At 43.5% G+C, this 21,964-nt stretch overlaps 1 protein-coding gene across 8 annotated transcripts in view; it reads right to left on the reverse strand.

The window, feature by feature from the left end:
- The window catches only part of SYK (spleen associated tyrosine kinase), a 174,022-nt gene that overhangs the window by 34,436 nt on the left and 117,622 nt on the right, over positions 1 to 21,964 (reverse strand). Inside the window, exons 1-2 of one of the 8 annotated variants that reach the window (XM_072150770.1) lie at positions 16,300 to 16,599; positions 7,029 to 7,135 (exon numbers count right to left, since the gene is read on the reverse strand). The exons of 4 other annotated variants lie outside the window; for them this stretch is intronic. The gene's annotated coding sequence lies outside the window, so the exon portion shown is untranslated. Of the gene's footprint in view, positions 1 to 7,028; positions 7,136 to 16,299; positions 16,600 to 21,964 lie in introns of those variants that run through there. 3 more of the 8 variants (XM_072150768.1, XM_072150766.1, XM_072150773.1) reach the window with 3 other exon arrangements.

Consider the following 21,964-nt stretch of genomic DNA (forward strand, 5'->3'; position numbering starts at 1 on the left):
ATTTGCCATAAATTGTACTATTTATTTTTTTAAAACCATATGGACACTGCTCACAAATTTTCCGATTGTGTTTCAGTATCAGCCATTTAAAAAATGGGGTATAAAGCCAAGCACAAACCATGTAATCAGTATGGACAAGCACGGGTCATGATATAATCCCTTTCACATGTCACTCTTCAAAACTAATATACCAGAAATATGCATAAATCCAAAAAGCCTTATTTTCAAATGCTCAAGCTTTCACCTTTCACTTATACGTGAGGTTTTTCCTAATAAAGTTCTGTGTATTATAACTGACAAAAGCCCTGCATGGAGATAGCCTTCTCCATACAGTCCCTACCACACCACCACATACTATACTGTTGTGGTTAATTGTTACATCAACATTTGAAGGATGGTTTTTAATATGACAAGTTTCATATATACATAAATTAACAGAGATGTTAGTTTATTATAACCAGTTGTTTATAGAAATTGGAGAATTAAAAATATAAAAACAATATTAATACTCCAAAATTTCCTATAGTATCAAAGATATATCAAGGATGTTGCAGGTGCGGGGGGCGTGGCCTGATGCCGGACTGAGGAGACGTGCCCCGCGGAGCTCCCGGGACCCGACACCCCATCTCCCTCCTAAGGCAGCCATCCCTCACCTGTACCTGTTCCCTTCAGCTCCGGGGTGCCCCACACGCTTGCCGCTGTCCTCCGGTCCCGATTTGGAGGCGGCTGCAGACTCCGCGCCGCTCCTCCGTACTTCGCCGCGGCCGACCACGTGACCCGCGCGGCGGCCCGCTCCTAGCCGCCCGGTGCAGCTGTAACGATCCCGGGAAATCATCCTCCTCTCCTGCAGCCTGAGACGCCGTTCCCACCACCGGAGGCACCGTGACAGCGCTCCAGCCAGCCCTTCATCCTGCTGGAGGCGCCATCCTGTGGGACTCCCCTGCGCTGCCTGAGGCCTAGGCGCGCAGGGTTAACCCTGACACTGCTGGACTGATCCAGGACCAGGTAGGGAAGTAATTCCCCTGCTGCTGCCCACCTCTGCCCTGGGGTCCCCAGTTTGTACAGCCCAGCACTGAGTCCTCCATACTCCCAGTGATCCCCTGCTCCTGGGTTCTGTTTTATATTAACCCTTGCAGTGCCGCTGCAATACTCCACGTGGGTTTGGACTGTATCTCTGCTAACTACTGGACGCGAAGCTCCTTGATTGTTTATCACTGGCCCCCCTGCCCAGACGCCATGGGTAACCGGAGGAAGACGGCTAAAATGCTCAAAGCAGCGTCCGGTGTCTGCGCCTCCATCGGATGATGAATCCGTCCATGAAGATCCTCCATTCCAGTCCCTGGAACCCCTGGACGCGCAGGAATGCTCCACATCCCAAGCCGTTCTTGCACAGATACAGTCGAACGCTGCCAAAAAGTTAGGGAGATTCTCCCGCACACAGCCCTGCTCTCCTCAGGGGTCCCCAAACTCCTCTCCCTCCCTCTTTGAAGGCTCCCAGAGCCCGCCGCAGCTTGTAAGCTATGAAGAGGGTGCTGATCCGTCTGACGCGGCCATGGAGTTGGATCGGAAATTTGCAGAGGTGCTGGCGGCCATTAACGGATGCCAAACCAAACTGGTCACCAAGGTGGATGAGCTGCGACAGGACTTTGTTCTTTTAAGACACGATGTCCACAAAGCTAAAGAGCGAATTACTGAAACTGAACGCAGAATATCTGAGGTGGAGGATGTCCAGAGGCCTATGCCGACACAGATCAGAGAGCTTCAGCGCCAAATGTCTGCATCCATCGACAGAGCTGATGACCTCGAAAACCGCCTGCGGCGGAACAACGTCAGAGTGGTTGGCCTCCCCGAAAAAGTGGAAGGGTCTGACCCTGTATCCTTTTTTGAAAATTGGCTCAAAAATATGCTGCCTGCAGATACCTTCTCCCCGTTCTTCACAGTGGAAAGGGCCCATCGTGTGCCATCCCGCCCTGGCCCCCCAGGGGGCAACCCAAGACCCTTCCTGGCCCGGCTGCTGCACTTTAGGGACAGGGACTCTATCCTCAGGGCTGTCCGCACCAAGGGAGAAATTCTCTATGCCAACAGCAGAGTGTCCTTCTACCCTGATTTCTCTGCATCCATCAGGAAACAGCGAGCACAATTCACCGAGGTCCGTGCCCGTCTCCGTGACAAGGGGTATAAATACTCCATGATGTATCCTTCCAAGCTCCGAATTGTGGACGGCCAGAAGACTCGGTTCTTCACCTGCCCAACCGAAGCACTTCACTGGGCTGATGCAGCCCCTCGGGCTCCCGCTGGAAGGCCCGCACCTCCTGAGTGACTGGACTCACATATCCTTTTATCTGATGTGCTATGACAATGCTGGACTTAGTCCTGAATAGTTATCTAGGGGTCCCAAATCACTGTTACAGTTTTCTAATATTTGTTTACACATTACGTGCCTCACAAATGTACCCTGTGATTGATTTGTGTTCTCTGTTTGGTCATATCGACCAGTGCGCCACATATGGCACTCCATTCTCTCCCTCCTCCCCTCCTTCTCCCTCCCCCCCCTCCCCCCTCCCCCTTACCATTACCTCCCTGTGTCTCCCTCCTCCCCCCCCTCCCCTATTTCCTCTTGGTTCTCTCTAAATATGGCTGCCTAATAACCTCCTGATCATCTATTCATTAAGGTTTGTCTTGAGTTAGGGACCACTGTTCTACTATTTGACTGTTAGTGGGTATAGGTCTACACTACTGCTGTTAGGGTGCTAGACAGGGGGTTTATATTCTTGGGATTGTTAGTTCAGTTCTGTTATATTTATTATGCTCACTGTTGTCTGTCTGTCTATGTCTCTGTGGTATGAAAGGATGAATGCTTGGTTGCTCACGTCTCCTTCCCCACACCCCTTTCCCTTCCGCTAATATGTCTTCACTTAAGGTAATGAGTTGGAATGTGAGGGGACTTAACTCCAAATTCAAGAGGGCCCTGATGTTAGATGTCATTAAGCGTCAGGCCCCCCATATTGTATGTATCCAAGAGACACACCTTACAGGTCAGAAGGTCCTCTCTCTGAAGCGGGCCTGGGTGGCTAGAGGTTATCATTCCTCCTACTCTGTTTACGCCAGGGGAGTATCCATACTCATATCCAAAGCGCTTCCCATAGAAGTCATACAGGTAGCACCGGATCACTTTGGCCGTTATGTGATCGTACATTGCGCCTTGTGGGGCTTTACTTTTACTATTGCGTCTATTTATGTCCCCCCTCCCTTTGATCCAGCTGTATTGCACTTAATCTCCAGTAAACTGGCTGCTATGCCTCCCAGTCCGATACTCTGCATTGGTGACTTCAATGCAGTCCCTAATCCCTCCTTGGATCGCACAAGCAGCCTGGACACAGGCTCGGTCCGTCTGAATGAGTGGCTCACTTCTCTAGACCTCGCCGATGTTTGGCGTTGTAAGCACCCTCAGGAGAGAGAATATTCATTCTATTCCTCTGTTCATAAGAGCTTCTCTCGGATTGACCTGGCCTTTGTCTCCCCTGATATGATGCAGCACGTTGATCAGGTATCCTATTGCCCGCGCAGTGCGTCAGACCACTCCGCCTTGCTCATCAGTCTCCTTATAGGCCCCCCCAGCGACTCCCGCTTATGGCGCCTGCACCCGGCCTGGCTCCTATCCCCAGCGGTCCAGAGTACTGTTAGGGCAGCGCATAGCGAGTTCTGGGATGTACACTCAACCCATCCTGATCCTCTTCTAGTCTGGGACTCGTACAAGTCCTCGGTGCGGGGAGCATTCATGTCCGGGGTAGCTGGCCATAGGAAGTCCTTAAATGCCCAGGAGGAAAGGCTGACGGCTGTACTGGTGACTGCAGAAAAGGATTATCTAGAGAAACCTACTCCGGGGAATAAAAAGACTTGGGCTCAGGCGCAGAGGAACCATCTAGCTGTAGTAAAGGAGCGCACCAGTAAGCGCCTGCTAGCCAGGGAAGCGTCCATCTTTGAATTCGGAGATAAAAACGGGAAGCTGCTTGCGTATTTATCGCGGGCTGAACGTCCTTGTGCTTCCGTTCCCTCTATTATCAATGGTGACGGAGCATTGATCACAGAACCCCAGGCCATTAACATGGTATTTCATGAATACTATTCATCTCTTTACAGCTCCAGATTGTCCGCCTCTTCCGTCGAGATCTCCGGATTCCTTGATAGTCTTCCACTTTGGAGGCTCACACAGGCACAGTCATCGGAGCTTGATGCTCCGCTCTCGGCGGAGGAGGTGGAACTGGCCATCCAATCGTTGCCCCCCGGTAAGACACCTGGACTTGATGGGCTGGGAGGTGAGTGGTATAGGGATAACTGTGAGACTCTGGTCCCCCTTCTCCTTAGCCTGTACTCCGATGCGCTTGACAGCGGTTCCCTTCCTGACTCCATGCGAGAGGCCCTTATCGTAGTTCTTCCCAAGCCTGGCAAGGACCCTCTGCTTCCTGACTCGTACCGCCCAATTTCCCTCCTAAACTCAGATGTTAAAATACTAGCAAAAATTCTGGCAACAAGGCTTAACAAAGTAATATTATCCTTGGTTCACCCGGACCAGACAGGCTTTATGCCTGGGAGGGGAACTGACATAAATATACAAAGACTACACCTGAACATAGCAGAGGCAGAGCGGTCTCCAGACCCTGGGTTTATATTATCCTTAGACAATTGTAAGGCATTTGATTCTGTGGAGTGGCCCTATTTGTGGACCCTTTTGCCTAGAATGGGTTTTGGCCCTCGATTTACAGCATTGGTTAAGCTACTGTATAACGATCCCAAGGCTAGGGTACGGACTAATCTTAACATCTCACCTACTCTCCCTATGGCCAGGGGCACTAGGCAGGGTTGCCCACTATCTCCCCTTCTCTTTGCACTTGCCATTGAGCCCCTTGCTGTGGCGATCCGCCACTCTGAGGGTATTAAGGGCATAACTAGAGGTACTATTATTGAAAAGGTATCTCTCTATGCTGATGATACACTTGTATACCTTGGAGATGTGGGCCCCTCTCTGGAATCCCTTCTGTCCCTGATAGAACGTTATGGGGGGTTCTCAGGCCTTCGGGTTAACTGGGACAAATCGGTCCTCTTTCCCTTATCTGATGTAGGGGTACACTCCCTCCCCGTCCCAGTCCGGGTGGTGTCCACCTTTAAATATCTGGGAGTCCAGGTGTCACGCAAGGTCCAGGCATTTACGGAGTTAAACATTACACCCCTGATAGCTGCAACGGAATCGCGTCTAAAAGCCTGGTCCACTCTCCCCCTGTCTTTGTACGGGCGTATTAACATATTTAAAATGATTTTTCTCCCAAAATTTCTATACCTTTTTCATGCTTGTCCTATACTACTTCCTAAGAGTCTGTTTAAACGCATAGACGTCATTCTCAGGTCCTTCTACTGGCAGAGTAGTGCCCCACGATTCAGTTTAGCGCTGCTTCAAGCTCCCAAGTCTAGGGGTGGACTGGCTGCCCCGGATCTGTATCTTTATTACCTGGCTTCCCAGCTAGTATATGCCCAGTGGTGGATAGATATAGACATGGGTAATGCAGCTACTGCACTGGCTGGTGCCCTGGTGGGTTCCTACGAGGCCCTTACAAACCTGCTGTACAGATACAAGTCCCCATCTGATACCCCACTTCCCCTATGTACGGTAGCGGTGTGCTGGCGTAGGGCGCAATCCCTGGTAGAAACAGGCAGCCCTCCCCCTCTCTCGCCCAGGACTCCATTGTGGCTCAATCCGTGGCTCTCTCACTTCCTCTCCCTCCCGGGCTGGACAATGTGGGGGGCGGCGGGGGTGAAATTTGTAGGCCAGCTCTTATCCCCAGAGGCAGAATTACTCAGCTTCAACGAGATAAGGGAGAGACATACGGTACCCAATACGGCTAGCTTCCATTACACGCAACTGCGACACGCATTTAAAGCCCAATTCGGCTCCTTCAGCCTGACAGTGAAATTCTCCAAACTAGAGACTCTGATGAGTACCCCGGACCTCCCTAAGCCACTCACTCAGTGCTATGCTCTCCTACAAGAGCAAAAGTCCAGACCGTTTGATAGAGCCCGTGAACGCTGGAGACAGGATATCCCTGACCTGTCAGATGATGACTGGAGGGAGGTCGAACTGTCCTACTTCACATCTGTAGTGAGCGCGAGGGACTTCCTGATCCAATCTAAATTCCTCCATCGAGTATATTTCACCCCTGCTAGATTATTCCGCATGGGAGCAATGCCCAATGACCTTTGCTTTCGCTGTCAGGCTGATGTCGGATCCTTCCTGCACTGTGTCTGGTCCTGCCCTAGGGTTCATGTCTTCTGGTCCGAAGTGCTGGAGTTCCTAAATCTACACTTTGATTTCCCACGCTTACTGTCTCCCTCTGTGTGTCTCCTCGGCATCATAAACGAAGTTGTCAATGGCCACTATGACAAAATTTTCTTTAGGTTTGTCTTATACTACGCCCGAAAAGTGGTGGTGATGACCTGGAAGGACCAGGAGCCCCCCCCATTAAAAAGATGGATACTACTCATTAACAGTGTCATTCCCCACTACCGGTCCCTGTATACCAACAGGAAGTGTCCCCAGAAGTTTGACCGCATCTGGTCCAGATGGTGCGCGACTCCCCATACTGCCCTATAATCACGTGTGGTATATACTCCTCTCCATGATGAAGGAGACTGAGCGTGCTGGTATGTGTGTGTGTGTGACTGATTGTCTATGTGTCAATAGTTATTTGTGTTGTATCAAGATGTCTGGCTGCAGTATCTGCTGTCATTTACTGTGTAATATCCCTCAGTTAGTTTTGAAACGCAGCAAGAACCTGACTGTTACCATGGCTGTTGTATAATAATCCTGTAATGGGGGGAAGGAAATATGTGACAGATAATCTTGTTCTTCGGTTTTGTTTATTATAATTGTATAAAATTTCAAAAAACTGCAAAAATAAATACTTTTTAAAAAAAAAGGATGTTGCAGGTGCCTATACATTGTTAGAGATTTTTATCTAGGGCTTAACTGCCCTTACTTCAGTTGTACAGGTGACTTTCAAATTAACTCTTTCGTGACTGCCTCGGGGCTTGAACACAAACCAAGACACACGTCAGTCTCTTAGTGCATGTAAAGATCTTCTCCCTGTTTATTTCACACACAAGCGCATATATAAAAGACAGAAAAATCAGCATTGGTGGGTGTGACAAGGAGATAAGGTGCTTAGACGCTATAGGCTTAGTTTAAATGTACTACAACCGCCCCTCTACAACATTCTAACAAAGGGTTAATAAATTGAGCTCAGATCTCAGGGACCTTGTTCACAGATAAATGGTATTGTTTATATTATCAAAGCTACAAAAAGTACTGCGACTCCAAAAGCTTCTTACCAACCAAAACAAGAGATAAGCAATGCTAGAGAACAAGATATATAGAACTAAAGATGAAGGACAGACTGGATTCTCATTAAATGTCAAAGGGAATAAGCTGGCAAACAGGTTAATTAAAATGAAGTTTGAATCAAGAAATTAACTGGACAGTGCTTGACACCTGGCGTGACCCCTGGCTAATACTTAAAATGGCATCTGAAACCAGTGCGATCTCCTTAACAACATATAATACCATATAATGCCAACGTAGGACCTTATGGGTACCGACTTTAGACAATATAAAAAATAACATACATAAACCTTTTAAAGTTTGTAGGCACTACTAAAGATAAATTAAAATTGAATAAAATATCACAGGCTAGGCTTATAGCTTCACTGACATTGAAGGGCCCTAGTGTCATTGATATTGTAGAAAGAATCAAAAATTGGGGAAAGGTACTGCCATCCACGGTTTTTGGCTTTGATATTGTTTCGAAATAAAATATAGCTTCCTGCTTATAAATCTGGATGGTTGCAAGTATATAAATCTGATTATTAATGTGTGGAAATCTTAAATATGTAACTTTGTATTCCACATAGGTGTTTACCACAATTTTTTATTTATTTTTATTCCTGCGACATAATGGGGCACATTTACTAATGACTTTGCGCCCCTTTTTTGTCGGACTTTGCACAGTCTTCTAGACTAAAACGGCATGTACAGTTAATTAAGAAGTGTCTGCGGCACTATTGCGTTGGATTTTTTGGATTTTGGATTTTGCAGAAGCAAGATTGTTTATGCAGTCAATTTATATGACAAATTTTGTCAAACAACTAAATATTTCTATTACATGTCCTGTGGAAGATTTTCCTTTTTTGAAAAATTTAAGCAACGTAGTAGCTGCAACTGGGCGCCTTTGATCCCAAGAAAGAACTCCGGTATCCTCTTGATATGGCAGTACCAGCTACCCTCATATGACATTTTAGACTAATGGGTAGAGAGCATCTGAATGTTCTAACTCCTAGGTACCACCTGAAAAGCTCCTTAAGTCAAAGGCTCTGGGGCAGAGGGCATCTTCTGCAGAGAACACCGGGAGCAAAGGGGTAAAACTAATGTTAAATTTGGGCATGGGTTGTTAAGCATAGCTTCCTTTGGACACACCAAAGGAAATGCTGCCATGGAAACATTAGAAAGTCTTCTATTGTAGCCTTAGAAGTCTCTTCTTGATTTTCTAGAAACCTAGTAATATGAGATTCACTAAATGTTAAGTCCAGACTGGTATTATAATGTACATATCAGTAAATGCTTCAAACAGCTTTCATGAGTATATGTGCATCAATATTAAGTTGAAAGCTGATCCAACAAAACAACTGAATAATGTTTGTAAACATTAACTTTTATTAACCCTTTAATGACTGCCATTATTTTGATGCGCCACCTTTCTATTCCAGCACGTCAAAAGAAGATTGCGGGACATTGGGTCATTGGGTGTAAGTACCGGTGCCGGGCTGTGTCACAGCCCAGACCGGTTATTAACACCCAGGATGAGAAAATCTTTGTTTAACCACTTAAAGCCCCATTGAATTTATCCCTCTGGTGAGCTTACCGGAGGATCCTGCAGCAGCCTCAAGGTCTGGCATGTGCCCCGAGGATGCCGGGTTCTCTTAACGCTGGGTTCTGCCTCCTGGCAGGACTTGGCTGTAACTAACTGAGCATTCTGAGCTTATACTACTTACATTATGCACTGCAATACAGGTGTTTTGCAGTGATAGGATAAACACTTGTTTAAACCCAAGACTGGAAAAATTAAAAATGAAAATAAAATAGTAAAAATAATTTTATAATAATGATTAAATAAATAAAAGTCCCCTAATCACCACAGTTACATATAAAATGTGTACAATAGATCTAAATCAATATTGAACCTGTGCAGTGAACGTGAAAAAAACATGAAAAACTTAATTTAATATACAATTTTTCTTCACAAAAATTGTTCTAAAAAGTGATTAAAAAAGGTTACACGCCCTAGTATGATACAAGAGAACAACTCTTTTCACAAAAAATAAGCCCTCAACCAGATCTGTCAAGAGAGAAATAAAGTTGTAAATTGATTTTCTCCAATATTGGTTTTGCTCAGTAAAATTGAGGAAAGATAAGAAAAACTATATAAATGAGGTATCACCATAATGGTAGTGAACCAGAGAATAAATATAAAATAAAAAGTGATAAAAATCCCCCCAAAAATTGATGATTTTGTTTGTGTATACCTTGAAATAGTTAATAAAATCTTGTGAATAAGCTATTGACTTATCTATACAGTGTATGTTATTCTGAAAACAATAAACCCTCATATGTTTGCATTGCCCCAAAAATTTTAAATTTTTTAGCCTGTATAATGTGACAATTTAAATCTGCACTGAATAGCGCTGCTTTCATTCCATGCCCAGCCATGTGTCCAGACAGCAGTTTACCACCACATATGGTGCATCGGTACGCTCAGGAGAAATTGCGCATAAAACTTTAACCCCATAGCGCAATAAGACGTTCCCTTACTTCTTTCTGCGCATGGGGGAGTATGAAGAGGGCTCACGGGCTGAGCCCTCTTCATACTCACCGGGCATTTGCTTCATAATGAAGCAAACGCCCGTCGCTAACACCCGCGATCGGTGCTTGCACCGATCGCAGGTGTTAACCCTTTGATCGCGTGGGCGCCGCCATCTTGGCTCCGATCGTCACTCCCCGTGACGTCACCGGGGAGCGGCGATCCATTGCCATGACAGCCTGGGATCACACAAAGATCCGAGGCTGTCATGATCGAGGCTATCTATTACAATGTGCGATCTGCACATTGTAATAGATGGTATGCAAAATCTCCATATACTGCCATACTGTAGTATGGCAGTATATGGTAGGATCAATCAGACAACCTAGGGTTAAAGTACCCTAGGGAGTCTGAAAAATAGTAAAAAAAAAAAATAAAAAAAAGTAAAAAAAAAAAAATTATATTAAAAAAACATAAAAATTCAAATCACCCCCCTTTCCCTAGAACTGATATAAATATAAATAAACCGTAAAAATCATAAACACATTAGGTATCGCCGCGTCCGAAAATGCCCGATCTATCAAAATATAATAACCGTTATTCACTGCGTTTAACCCCGTAGCGGAAAATAGCGCCCGAAGTCGCAAATGGCATTTTTTTGCCATTTTGAAAAATAGAAAAAATTCTATAAAAAGTGATCAAAAGGTTGCACAGTCCTAAAAATAAAAGCATTGAAAACGTCATCAGAAGTCGCAAAAAATGACACCACCCACAGCTCTGTACACTAAAGTATGAAAAAGTTATTAGCGCAAGAACACGGCAAAATGAAGAATTTTTTTTCTGTACAGGAGGTTTTAATTTTTGTAAATGTATGAAAACATTATAAAACCTATCCAAATTTGGTATCCTCGTGATTGTATTGACCCAATGAATGAAATAGACCTGTCATTTGGGGCGCACTGTGAAAGCTGTAAAAACCAAGCCCACAAGAAATGGCGCAAATGTGTTTTTTCATTGTTTTCACTGCATTTAGAATTTTTTTCCCCGCTTCCCAGTACACGGTATGGAATATATAATACCATCACTACGAAGTGCAATTTGTTACGCAGAAAATAAGCCATCACATAGCTCTGTACACGGAAAAATAAAAAAGTTATAGATTTTTGAAGGTGGGGAGTGAAAAATAAAAATGCAAGAACGAAAAAGGGCCTGGTCCTTAAGGGGTTAAAGAGCATTTCATAATTTAATTAATTGTAAAACTGGCATTTTTGGCCTAAATGAATGTATTTTCCAATTCTAAATTTTAAAATTCTAAAGTTTCTAAATTACACTTCCATTTTGTTTTAACCCATGTGAAACACTTAAAGGGTTAATAGACTTAATAGAAGTTGTTTACATACATACAGGTGTGCAGTTTCTATAGTGGGTAATTTATGGGGTTTTACTATTATTTATACCTTTTAAAGTCACTAGAAAGCTGAGTTGTCCTTCAAAATGTGAGATTCCGAAATTTTCATGAAAATGAGAAAAATTGCACCTAAAGTACTAAGCCTCATAAAATCCTAGAAAAATGAGAGGACACTTAAAAACCATGTCATCATAATGCGGACATTCCAGAAATGTTATTTAACAAGTTTAACTATCTGCCTGAAAAGCAGAAAATTTGCACAAACTTTGAAAACTAAGAATGTTTCCGAACTTCTGTCAAATTTTCATATTTCTTCAGTAACACTTATCTCTTAAATTTTAAAACTAACATGAAGAACAATGGGGGATATTTATCAGGACCTCTGCGCACCACCAGTGGCGCAGAGGCTCTGAAATAATCGTGAATGCTAGCTTATTGCTAGCTTTTGCGATTATTTTCCCCAATCCGCCACCTTCACGCCAGTGGGGCGTGAAGGGGCGTGAAGGAGGGGGGGGGCGCGGGTGGCCGAGCGGAGGGCTCGGCCGGACGGGAGTGGGCCGGCGCGGGTCGTTACTGTCCCCGCGCCTGCGCACTCGCTGCTGCCTGGCGTAGGATAAACGCTGCGCTGCTGGCAGCCCGATACATGAAGAGGCGGAAGCCTCTTCATGTATCGGGCTGCGAATTTGCAGCAGCGGGGCACAAGCGCCAGCGTATGATAAATATCCCCCAATGTCTCACTAGGAAAACAATCTGAAAATCATCTGGATATATTAAAAGTTCCAAAGTTATAACCAGTTATTGTGACAAATGTCAGATACTAAAAATCGAGTCTGGTCACTAATGTGAAAACAAGCGTCGGTGATAAACGGTTAAGAGTCCCTTTATGTACATAGCTGAGTGGACGTGCAGATTAAATAAATTAGGGTGTGGATGTTAAGGGTAAATGTTGCTGAATATACACAGGTTTTTTGTTGTTTTTTGATCTTACCACTATAGAACTAGCATAAAAACAGGAACTGAAAACTTTTGTACCTTTTGTACATAGCAGTAATAAACTCAGACTCCATTAAGTGGGAAAGATGAAACTATGCTATAAATAAAGCTAGCCCTATGCCTGGTAAATCATTTGTGTGACCAGTATTTGGTTTATTGATCCACAAAGGAGAAATCATTTTAACTCATACATTCCACTAGAAGGACAAAGGTCAGTCTTAGTTTTACTAGATGATAATACATGATCTAGAAAAAATAATCAAAATAAACATTTATCAATATTTATAGGATAGAAAATTAGAACACCTATTAAAAATGGTTTTCAAGCATGCAGTAAAATGAAAATCTCCAACCACAAAAAAATCCTAGATCTAATATGTGTGTGTGTGGGAGATTTATCATGCTTGTACTAGCTTTCAGACAAGCATTTTGACTAATTCCATGTATGCCACCTCCATGCCAAGTGGGCGTGTAGTGGGCCCTATTCAGGGCCTGGCATAAAATTGTATGACCGCTCGGGTGTGCCTCTTGATATATCTGGAGGGAGCCAAGGGGCAGAGAGAACATTAAGAACTGGCACATGATAAGCCAGCGTTTGATTTATCTCCCCCCCCCAATATGTCTGTGAAGGTAGGACAATGCATGGATTAGTCATCCAGGTAAGACAAGAGAAAAGAGGAACCAGATGCCACCACAAATAAAAAAATGTTTCCCACCACACATTGTCCAACGGCCTTAAAGGGAACCTATCACCAGGGACTTTATTTTCACTAAAGACAGGTTGCAGATGCCCATCACACCTGCAGTGCAAATATGCCTCTCTACCTTTTCTAAGCATTTGCATAACAATATAATTGTGTGTGTTAACTTACCCAGCTTCCTGACAGAATCCTCTGTGAAGCCCCAGGGGTTGTGCTTTGGTTTGGATGCATTTAAAAAAACAATACATGACTTGTCTGTGCTGCAGACTGCTCAGCTCTCAGACCCCACCTTTGTGCTCCTGTACAGCTCCTCCCTCCTCCACTGATGTCAGCTGTAATGGGCCTCTATAACCTGTCTTTCGTGAAAATGAAGTCCCTGGTGACAGGTTCCTTTTAATACAATATACAATGCCATGTTCTGGAACAAACATTGGTGGCCTTTGGCTGAAAAAAATGTTTTGTAAACACAAATTTAATACTAATTACCATTAATCCTCTATATCAAATTCTACTTGTCGAAGCAAGTTTTACTATGGATTGATATCCAAGTTACTGTCAACCACGCACAAAATTTGTGATGGTTTCAGGGACAGAGCCTATGTATGGTGAAGTTATTCCTTCTTATTCCTTCTTAGTGGGAGCGATGCATTAATGATCAGCATATCTGGCAAAGCTTTCAGTTATGACATGTGGCAGTTTTTTTGGTGTAGCTTATAGGGGGACACCCTGGCCCTCCATGTTCTTTGCCAAAGACAATTTTTATAGAAAGTGGAAGCTTGTATGCAAAAGGTACAAAAACTTGCAAATTCTGTGCAGTACGATAGGAATTGCAATTTTTACATGCCACGTGGCATGATTCATGGGAAACAGGGTATCATTGGTCAATTCTAGGTTTGCATATGTGTACACATTTTATATTATGTAGAATACTGCAGTCCTTTGTGCTATTCCAGAGATTGCATTAAAAATACAATACGCATACGTATATTTGGTCACCAGTTTCGGTCACTGTTTACCATTGTATGTTTAAACAGTGGCATCCTTTTTAGAATCCTTCAAATTCTTATGTTGGAAAGTCCTGCTGGCATATGCTAAAACCAGAAAAGTCCAAATATGGCAGTTAGCACTATCAGACTACTAAATAATATATTTTGCAATGCTGTGCTGCATTTCTTCTCCAATTCTACTGCATAAGTAATTTGTGTAAAGGAATTTTATTGCAGTCTACGGTGAAAATATTGATTAAATGTAATTGTTTTATTGGATGTTGATCTACAAACCTATTCACACTATGCTTTTTGTTGTTTGCCTTGTGATTATGGGATCTTTTATAAAAAGGGATTGTAATTAATAGTGCATTAATAAGAAACATATTATTTATGTTAAGCAGGATAATGTTTTAACATTTTTCCATAATCTAACCTTTTCCATGATCCCCAAAGACAATATACATCCATGTGGTCTTAAAGGGGTTTTCCCACAAAGAAAAGTTAGGCCCTATCCCAGGCCCTACCCCTTGCTTATCAGTGGGGGTCTCAGTTCAGATAAATGAGACCCCTCAGACTAATGGAGCAGACGGCCATGCATGACTGTTCTGCTTCATTAATCTCTATGGAGCTGATGGAGATTGCCAAGCGCAGTGATTTATGACAAACATTTTTTTATACATTTTACTGCTTTTCATCTGAGTGAGGAGTGGAGGAACCATCACCCAGAGAAACCCTTATGCTGTGAATTTAATCCCACAAATTCCAAAATGTTGCTATGTTCTCATTGGTCAATTGGTCTCATAGTTTGAAGGAAAAGTACTTTAGTGTGGCCCTTAGGAAAACTATTTTAGGTGACAAAAATAAAATTAAAAGACATCTACCACCAGGATGAAGAATTGTAAACCATATGCCAGTATGTGCTCCCTCTGGCAGGATCTGCTCTTCTTTAAGCTGTCCTGGTCGTTAAAAGAAGAGCAAATGCTGCCAGAGGGAGCACACACATATGAGTGTGGGTGGTTTACATTCCTTCATCCTGGTGGTAGATGTCCTTTAACTTTTTCCCCTTTGGAAATGCCCATAGCAGAAGGACTGTTTTTTGGTGGAAATTTCTAGTACTGATACTGTACACTAGAAACCTAGTGCATAAATTTACACTCTTAAAGTTGAAAATTCAAGTCCTTTTGCACCATAGCTCTTTTAAATAGGATGTGGTATTTTAAAAATGTTATTGACCGTGCTGCTAGTTTAGTGTCAGTGTGTCAAACCATAAAAGAGTGGGCCAATAGCTCTGTATATTTCTTTTAAAGGAAGCGCTCGAGAGTAAAAAAAAAATATAGGTGGTCGGGGGGAGGGGCTGTAAAAAAACCCTTTCTGGTGCTCCAGTTGTCCCGCACCGCTGCGCATCGGTGCTGTACCCAGGTTTGTTTGCAGAGGCTGGTACACTATGCTCCGTCAACATTGCATGCCCATCTTTTGTGCCGACACCAGATACACATTGAAACTAATGCAAACAAACAAGGGTATGGCGTGGGACAACGGGAACGCCGGAAAAGATAAGTAAACGTTTAGTTTTTTTACAGTCCCCTCATGCCACTGATATATTTTTTTAAACACTCTAACAACCCCTATGATCACTGCCAATAGGCGGGGCCTTCCTTTGGCGGATGGATTTTGAAGTTGAGGTCTAAGAAGAGCAGGAAATTTAATATTGCCTAACCAGGCAAAATAGCTTTTTTAGGCCCTTTGAAAAGCTGGTTGACAATCCCTTTGTTAGTTGTAATAATGGCCATAGTTAATTTCATTCAGTACGACAAATGTATATATATATAGCCTCTAAGGATTTTTAACTCTGACTGAATAGGAAACTTCAGAAAAGTAGACGACATTTTTAGATGTAAGAGGAAATACTCTTTGGGAGTGGAGTAGGGAACAATGATACACATTATGATGGGTAGTTTCTATAGAATAATTTTCAAACAATTTCTTTACCTTGTAATCATAGTCAGTTACTTATAGAATACATTGTGCATTTGATTTATTTTAGTAAATTACGTTAATTCCAGTCCTTTTTCACTTACTACTTTATCTAAGGCTAAGAACACATTCAGAACAGAATACAGTTCACTATGCCTTGTGTAATCGTGTGATACAGTGCACAGTCATGTTACATTGGATCAGCTTCTTGCCCTACTGAAAGGCAGACACGTAGCTAACTGGCTTGAATCCACATCACAAGCAAATCCCCCAAACATCACACATTCAATGCCCCCTCCGCTCCACATTTCAATTTCATGGTGCACACTCACCTGTTGCTTGGAATAATTGCTACCCAGTAGGTATTTTCTCGCCTTCTGGTATGGGATCCTGGCTCCTAACGCAAGTATTGAGTTAGAACTTTATGAATATCCATATTTATCCACACCACTAAATTGTCTATTGAATAAATTAAAATGAAAACAAGAACCAATGATGAGACTTAGTCTTATAGGATAAGGGCAAGGCGCTGTGTATAATTCAGCAACCTACAGTAAAACCTATCAACTGGAACTGAGTGGCTGCTTCCTCATTTTCTCATCTCATTCTGTTTGCACTGACTTCCTTAACGGCTGTTTGCCACATTACTTCCTTTTACATTCTCTGTATACTGTGTTATCACAGAGGGATTGCATTGCATAATAACCAAGCATGTCAGTGAACCCATGTCGACAGAAAGGCATGTTGAAATAAATGTGTTCTGAGCAGCTGTAAAATACAGTATATACACATCCACTTTCTAAATCAGGTTTCCTCCTCCCCTTCAACCTATGTTAGGGCCATGAAAAGGGTAAAGTCATGCGTCAAAAAACAGACTGAGCGCTCAGTGCCATTTCCCCCAATTTGTCCCACCTGTTTGTCCCTGGCACCAAAAGAATAAACATATAAAAATTATTGGAAAAAAATTACTTTCAGAATGTGGGAAGTGAAAAATGGAAACACAAAATTGCAAATGAGCCTGTTCCTAAAGCATCTATAGTAAAGTTCCTATAGTCCATCTTTTATATCTATTTAACATCTCATAATCTGTATATATATCTTCCATAATATGTCACACAATCTGTATTCTCACTGAATAGCAAAACAGAGATATAAAACAAAAAGAACAAAATAAGTTAAAGGTTTTCTTTTCTAAATCTTCTTTACAAAGCATGTGGTTAGGAGCTAGCATGTGATCAGAAAAGGCGCCTTGCTATTTCTTATATTTTTAGCTGTGGCAAAAGGAGAATTTCTTGACTCAGGGTAATTTCCTGCCTGTCCACTAAAACATGACAGCTGCCACATTCAGTCTGTTTCGTAGGAGCAAAGTCCAACTGCTCATGGTGGGAGCAAGAAACATTCTGTACAAAAAACTATCAACTTCCTACCAGAGTATGAATCACTTTTAGTTCTTTTTCATCTTAAATTTCCAAGGATACAGCTATATTTGTAGTATACACTAAAGCTGCCAGATCAGAAAATAGAGTTTCACAAAAATTACATGCATTGTGTTTCAAAACATACAGACAGGACCTGGCATAAATTTAATACTGACGCTGTTGGAGTTAATAGGAGGCCAGATTTTTAATCCAGTGAGTCGCTAGCTGATGCAGGAGTTATTAAGAATGACGCTGTCACAATCTTAAGAAATTCCCCCCATTGTCAGGATTCAGGGGTAGTGAACCCACCGTACCACTGCAGATGATGATAAGCCGACACCTGGGAGTGGAGTCAAAGTGGTACCCGGTTTTCCCCAGAGCCAGCCGCAAAGCGAGTTGGACTTGCTGCAGCATGGTATCACCAAGTTTCTTCCATGGCGCGACTTTTTCTGCGGTGGCAGCCAGCGCGAAGTGCAGAGCAAAGTCAGGAACGGAGTGAAGGTCACAACAGGAAATCAATATAAACACAAGGGACATCAGGAGCAAGCTTTCTCAAAGGCACAAGGCACGACGATCCGGAAGGGCGTAAGGGAAGAGACTGGCTATTTACTGGCTTGCTAGATGGCCAGCGCCAATTACTGGCTCGCTGGTCCTTTATATCTTGAGAAGCCGGTTGCCCTAGGTCGCCGGGAGGCACATGCCAGATCACGGGAGACAGTGGACAGGGGAGTGAGCCTGCCGCAGAGGGTTGAAATCAGAAATTCATCTGGTGGATGTAACAACAACGTTTGAGTTGTATTGCACCAAATATATTGTAGTGTGATCATGTTTGGCATTAGAAGTTAATAACTCTAATTGGAATCTAAGGGATGAATAATAACAATTCGCATTATCTATGGACTAACCCTTCTTCTGGGCTATATCATCCTTTATATAAAACAATGGCCCACATTTACTAAAAGCAGTGAAAACTACACCATGTGCAGTTTGCTTGTGTAGTGTAGAGGGCGCCAGATTCAGGATTTCTGGTGCACGTTCTTCATGAATCTGGCGCTCCCTGCACTGCCATGACAGAGTGTACAACTTTATTCTTGGTGCACCTTTAACATGGCGCATGCACCACATTTCTGTCAGACATTGCATGATAAATGTGGTGCACTGTCCGACTGAGCACTGGAACGCCCCCTTCAGTGCAGCAATTTGTGTTGCATGAAGAATAGAGCAGCCGCAAGACAAAACGGTTGCATGCGACACAAATCTGGTGCAGACACTTCTTAAGCACCCGTGCAAGCAGTTTGAACCTAAAAGAACGTGCAAAGTCCAACAGAAAACTGGCGCAAGGATCTTAGTCAATGTGCCCCATTGTCTGCTGTGAGGACTATTATTGCTGTATCATATTATAACAACATCTCAGCATGGAGTTGAACACGGTCCCCATAACGTTACCAGTATATTTAAATATGTACTAATTTACTCTTTTATTTCCAGAAAGTCCAAGCTAGATGCAACAATGATGAATGTTTATTGTACCAACAAATGGCAATGTATTTCAATATTTTTCTGTCTATAAATAAATATAGACAGCACAAAACTGATTATGTTTGCTTTCTCATCACATTAAATCATAATGATATAATAGCTTTTATGTTTTTGTCTAAATACTGGAATTATCTATGTTTTATTGAATACATTTGTATAAGGAAATCAATAAAGAACACAGCCACTTGCTCTATTTTACAATGACACATTATAAAAAGACACAGTCATATATGTTCACAAGAGAGATAATAAATACAAACATGTCAAATGATAACATATAACATGGTTAATTGTATTCTCTTCACACTGTTTTTTTTTTATCCTAGCACATGAGTACACGGCATATCATAGCCACCTGCTGTTCTTGCACAGCTGGACACATCGAGATGTTACACTGGCATGAAGGTGGTGGATTGGCGAATAAAATCACGAGTGCTAGCTGTAAGTGCTTACAGATGTGGCGCAGAAACCCTGGGAAATATCCCCTTGTGCCTGTATCTGCCGTAGTATAAGTCTTAGTTTGGGACACATGTGGAAAAATTTATCATATATAATCACGACTAGAGATGAGCGAACATACTCGTCCGAGCTTGATGCTCGATCGAGCATTAGCGTACTCGTAACTGCTCGTTGCTCGGACGAGTATTTCGCCCGCTCGAGAAAATGGCAGCTCCCGCCGTTTTGCTTTTTGGCGGCCAGAAACAGAGCCAATCACAAGCCAGGAGACTCTGCACTCCACCCAGCATGACGTGGTACCCTTACACGTAGATAGCAGTGGTTGGCTGGCCAGATCAGGTGACCCTGGGATAGACTAGCCGCTGCCCGCGCTGCTCGGATCATTCTCTGTCTGGATGCCGCTAGGGAGAGAGCTGCTGCTGCTCAGGGAAAGCGTTAGGGTGTTCTATTAGCTTACTGTTAGGCAGGAGTGATTCTAAAAGAACCCAACAGCCCTTCTTAGGGCTACAATAACGTTATATATTTTTTTTTTTTTTATTTGCAGCTAGTACCATATTGTGAGGAATTAGCAGGGGGACTTGCTACCGTTGTGTTTAGCTCTTAGTGACACACATATCCACCTCAAACACCAAAGTGGGAAAATTTATTAGGGGTTTGAGTAGAATTAGGCACAGTCTGCCAGTTTCTTTTTATTTTACGTTTATTTTTTTCATAACTCAGCGTCATCTCATCTGGCATAGTAGTGTGCTGTAATACTTGGCTAGAAAATAGCCATAGGAGAATACAAACGTCTTAATTACGCCTACAGTAGCGTTATATATATTTGATTTCTGGTTGATCTGCTGGTGGCTGTACTTGCTGCAGTGCATCTACTATCAAATTGGGAGCAATTTGGAGTCAGACTTGCGACCACTGTGTTTTAGTGACGCACATATCCATCGCAAAGACCGAAGTGGGAAAATTTATTAGGGCCCGGGGTTGTATTTCAATTAGGCACAGTCTGCCAGTTTCTTTTTATTTTACGTTTATTTTTTTCATAACTCAGCGTCATCTCATCTGGCATAGTAGTGTGCTGTAATACTTGGCTAGAAAATAGCCATAGGAGAATACAAACGGCTTACTTACGCCTACAGTAGTGTTATATATATTTGATTTCTGGTTGATCTGCTGGTGGCTGTACTTGCTGCAGTGCATCTACTATCAAATTGGGAGCAATTTGGAGTCAGACTTGCGACCACTGTGTTTTAGTGACGCACATATCCATCGCAAAGACCGAAGTGGGAAAATTTATTAGGGCCCGGGGTTGTATTTCAATTAGGCACAGTCTGCCAGTTTCTTTTTATTTTACGTTTATTTTTTTCATAACTCAGCGTCATCTCATCTGGCATAGTAGTGTGCTGTAATACTTGGCTAGAAAATAGCCATAGCAATAGGATAGCATCGTTTGGTTTTAAAAACTAAAAAACACAAAAAAAAACAAAACAAAAAAAAAAGTTAAAAAAAAAATACAAGTTATAACTCTCATTTTCAAAATGTTTAACCCGAGGGCTAGGGGTAGAGGACGAGGGCGGGGACGTGGGCGTCCAACTACTGCAGGGGTCAGAGGCCGTGGTCCTGGGCGGGGTGAGACACCACCTGCTTATGAGGGAGCAGGGGAACGCCGCAGAGCTACACTCCCTAGGTTCATGTCTGAAGTTACTGGGAATCGTGGTAGAGCACTGTTGAGGCCAGAACAGTGCGAACAGGTGATGTCGTGGATTGCCGACAATGCTTCGAGCAATTTGTCCACCAGTCAGTCTTCCACGCAGTCCACCCATGTCACCGAAATCGGCACTCCTCCAGCTCCTGCACCTCAGCCTCCTCCCCCCCAGTCTGCCCCCTCCCAGCAAAATTTGCCATTTGAACCGGCATACTCTGAGGAACTGTTTTCTGGACCCTTCCCACAGTCACAAACCACTTGTCCGGTTGCTGATGAGCAATTTTCCGATGCCCAGGTTTTCCACCAGTCGCAGTCTGTGGGTGATGATGACCTTGTTGACGTAGTGGAAGAAGTGTGTAAAGAGGTGTCCGACGATGAGGAGACACGGTTGTCAGACAGTGGGGAAGTTGTTGTCAGGGCAGGAAGTCCGAGGGGGGAGCAGACTGAGGGATCGGAGGATGATGAGGTGACAGACCCAAGCTGGGTTGAGAGGCCGGGTGAACACAGTGCTTCTGAGACGGAGGAGAGTCCTCGACCAGAACAGGTTGGAAGAGGCAGTGGTGGGGCCAGACGGAGAGGCAGGGCCAGAGCTGGTGCATCAGCGCCAAATGTGTCAACTAGTGAAGCTCCCGTGGCGAGGGCTCCTGCGGCGAGGGCTAGATTTTCAGAAGTCTGGAGGTTCTTTAAGGAAACACCGGATGACCGACGGACTGTGGTGTGCCACATTTGCCAAACCAGGATCAGCAGGGGTTCCACCACTACTAGCTTAACTACCACCAGTATGCGCAGGCATATGAATGCTAAACACCCCACTCAGTGGCAACAAGCGCGTTCACCTCCGGCCGTGCACACCACTGCTCCTTCCCCTGTGTCAGCTGATAGTCA

The sequence above is a fragment of the Engystomops pustulosus genome, chromosome 1, assembly GCF_040894005.1.
Source record: "Engystomops pustulosus chromosome 1, aEngPut4.maternal, whole genome shotgun sequence".
In the NCBI taxonomy this organism is placed as follows: domain Eukaryota; kingdom Metazoa; phylum Chordata; class Amphibia; order Anura; family Leptodactylidae; genus Engystomops; species Engystomops pustulosus.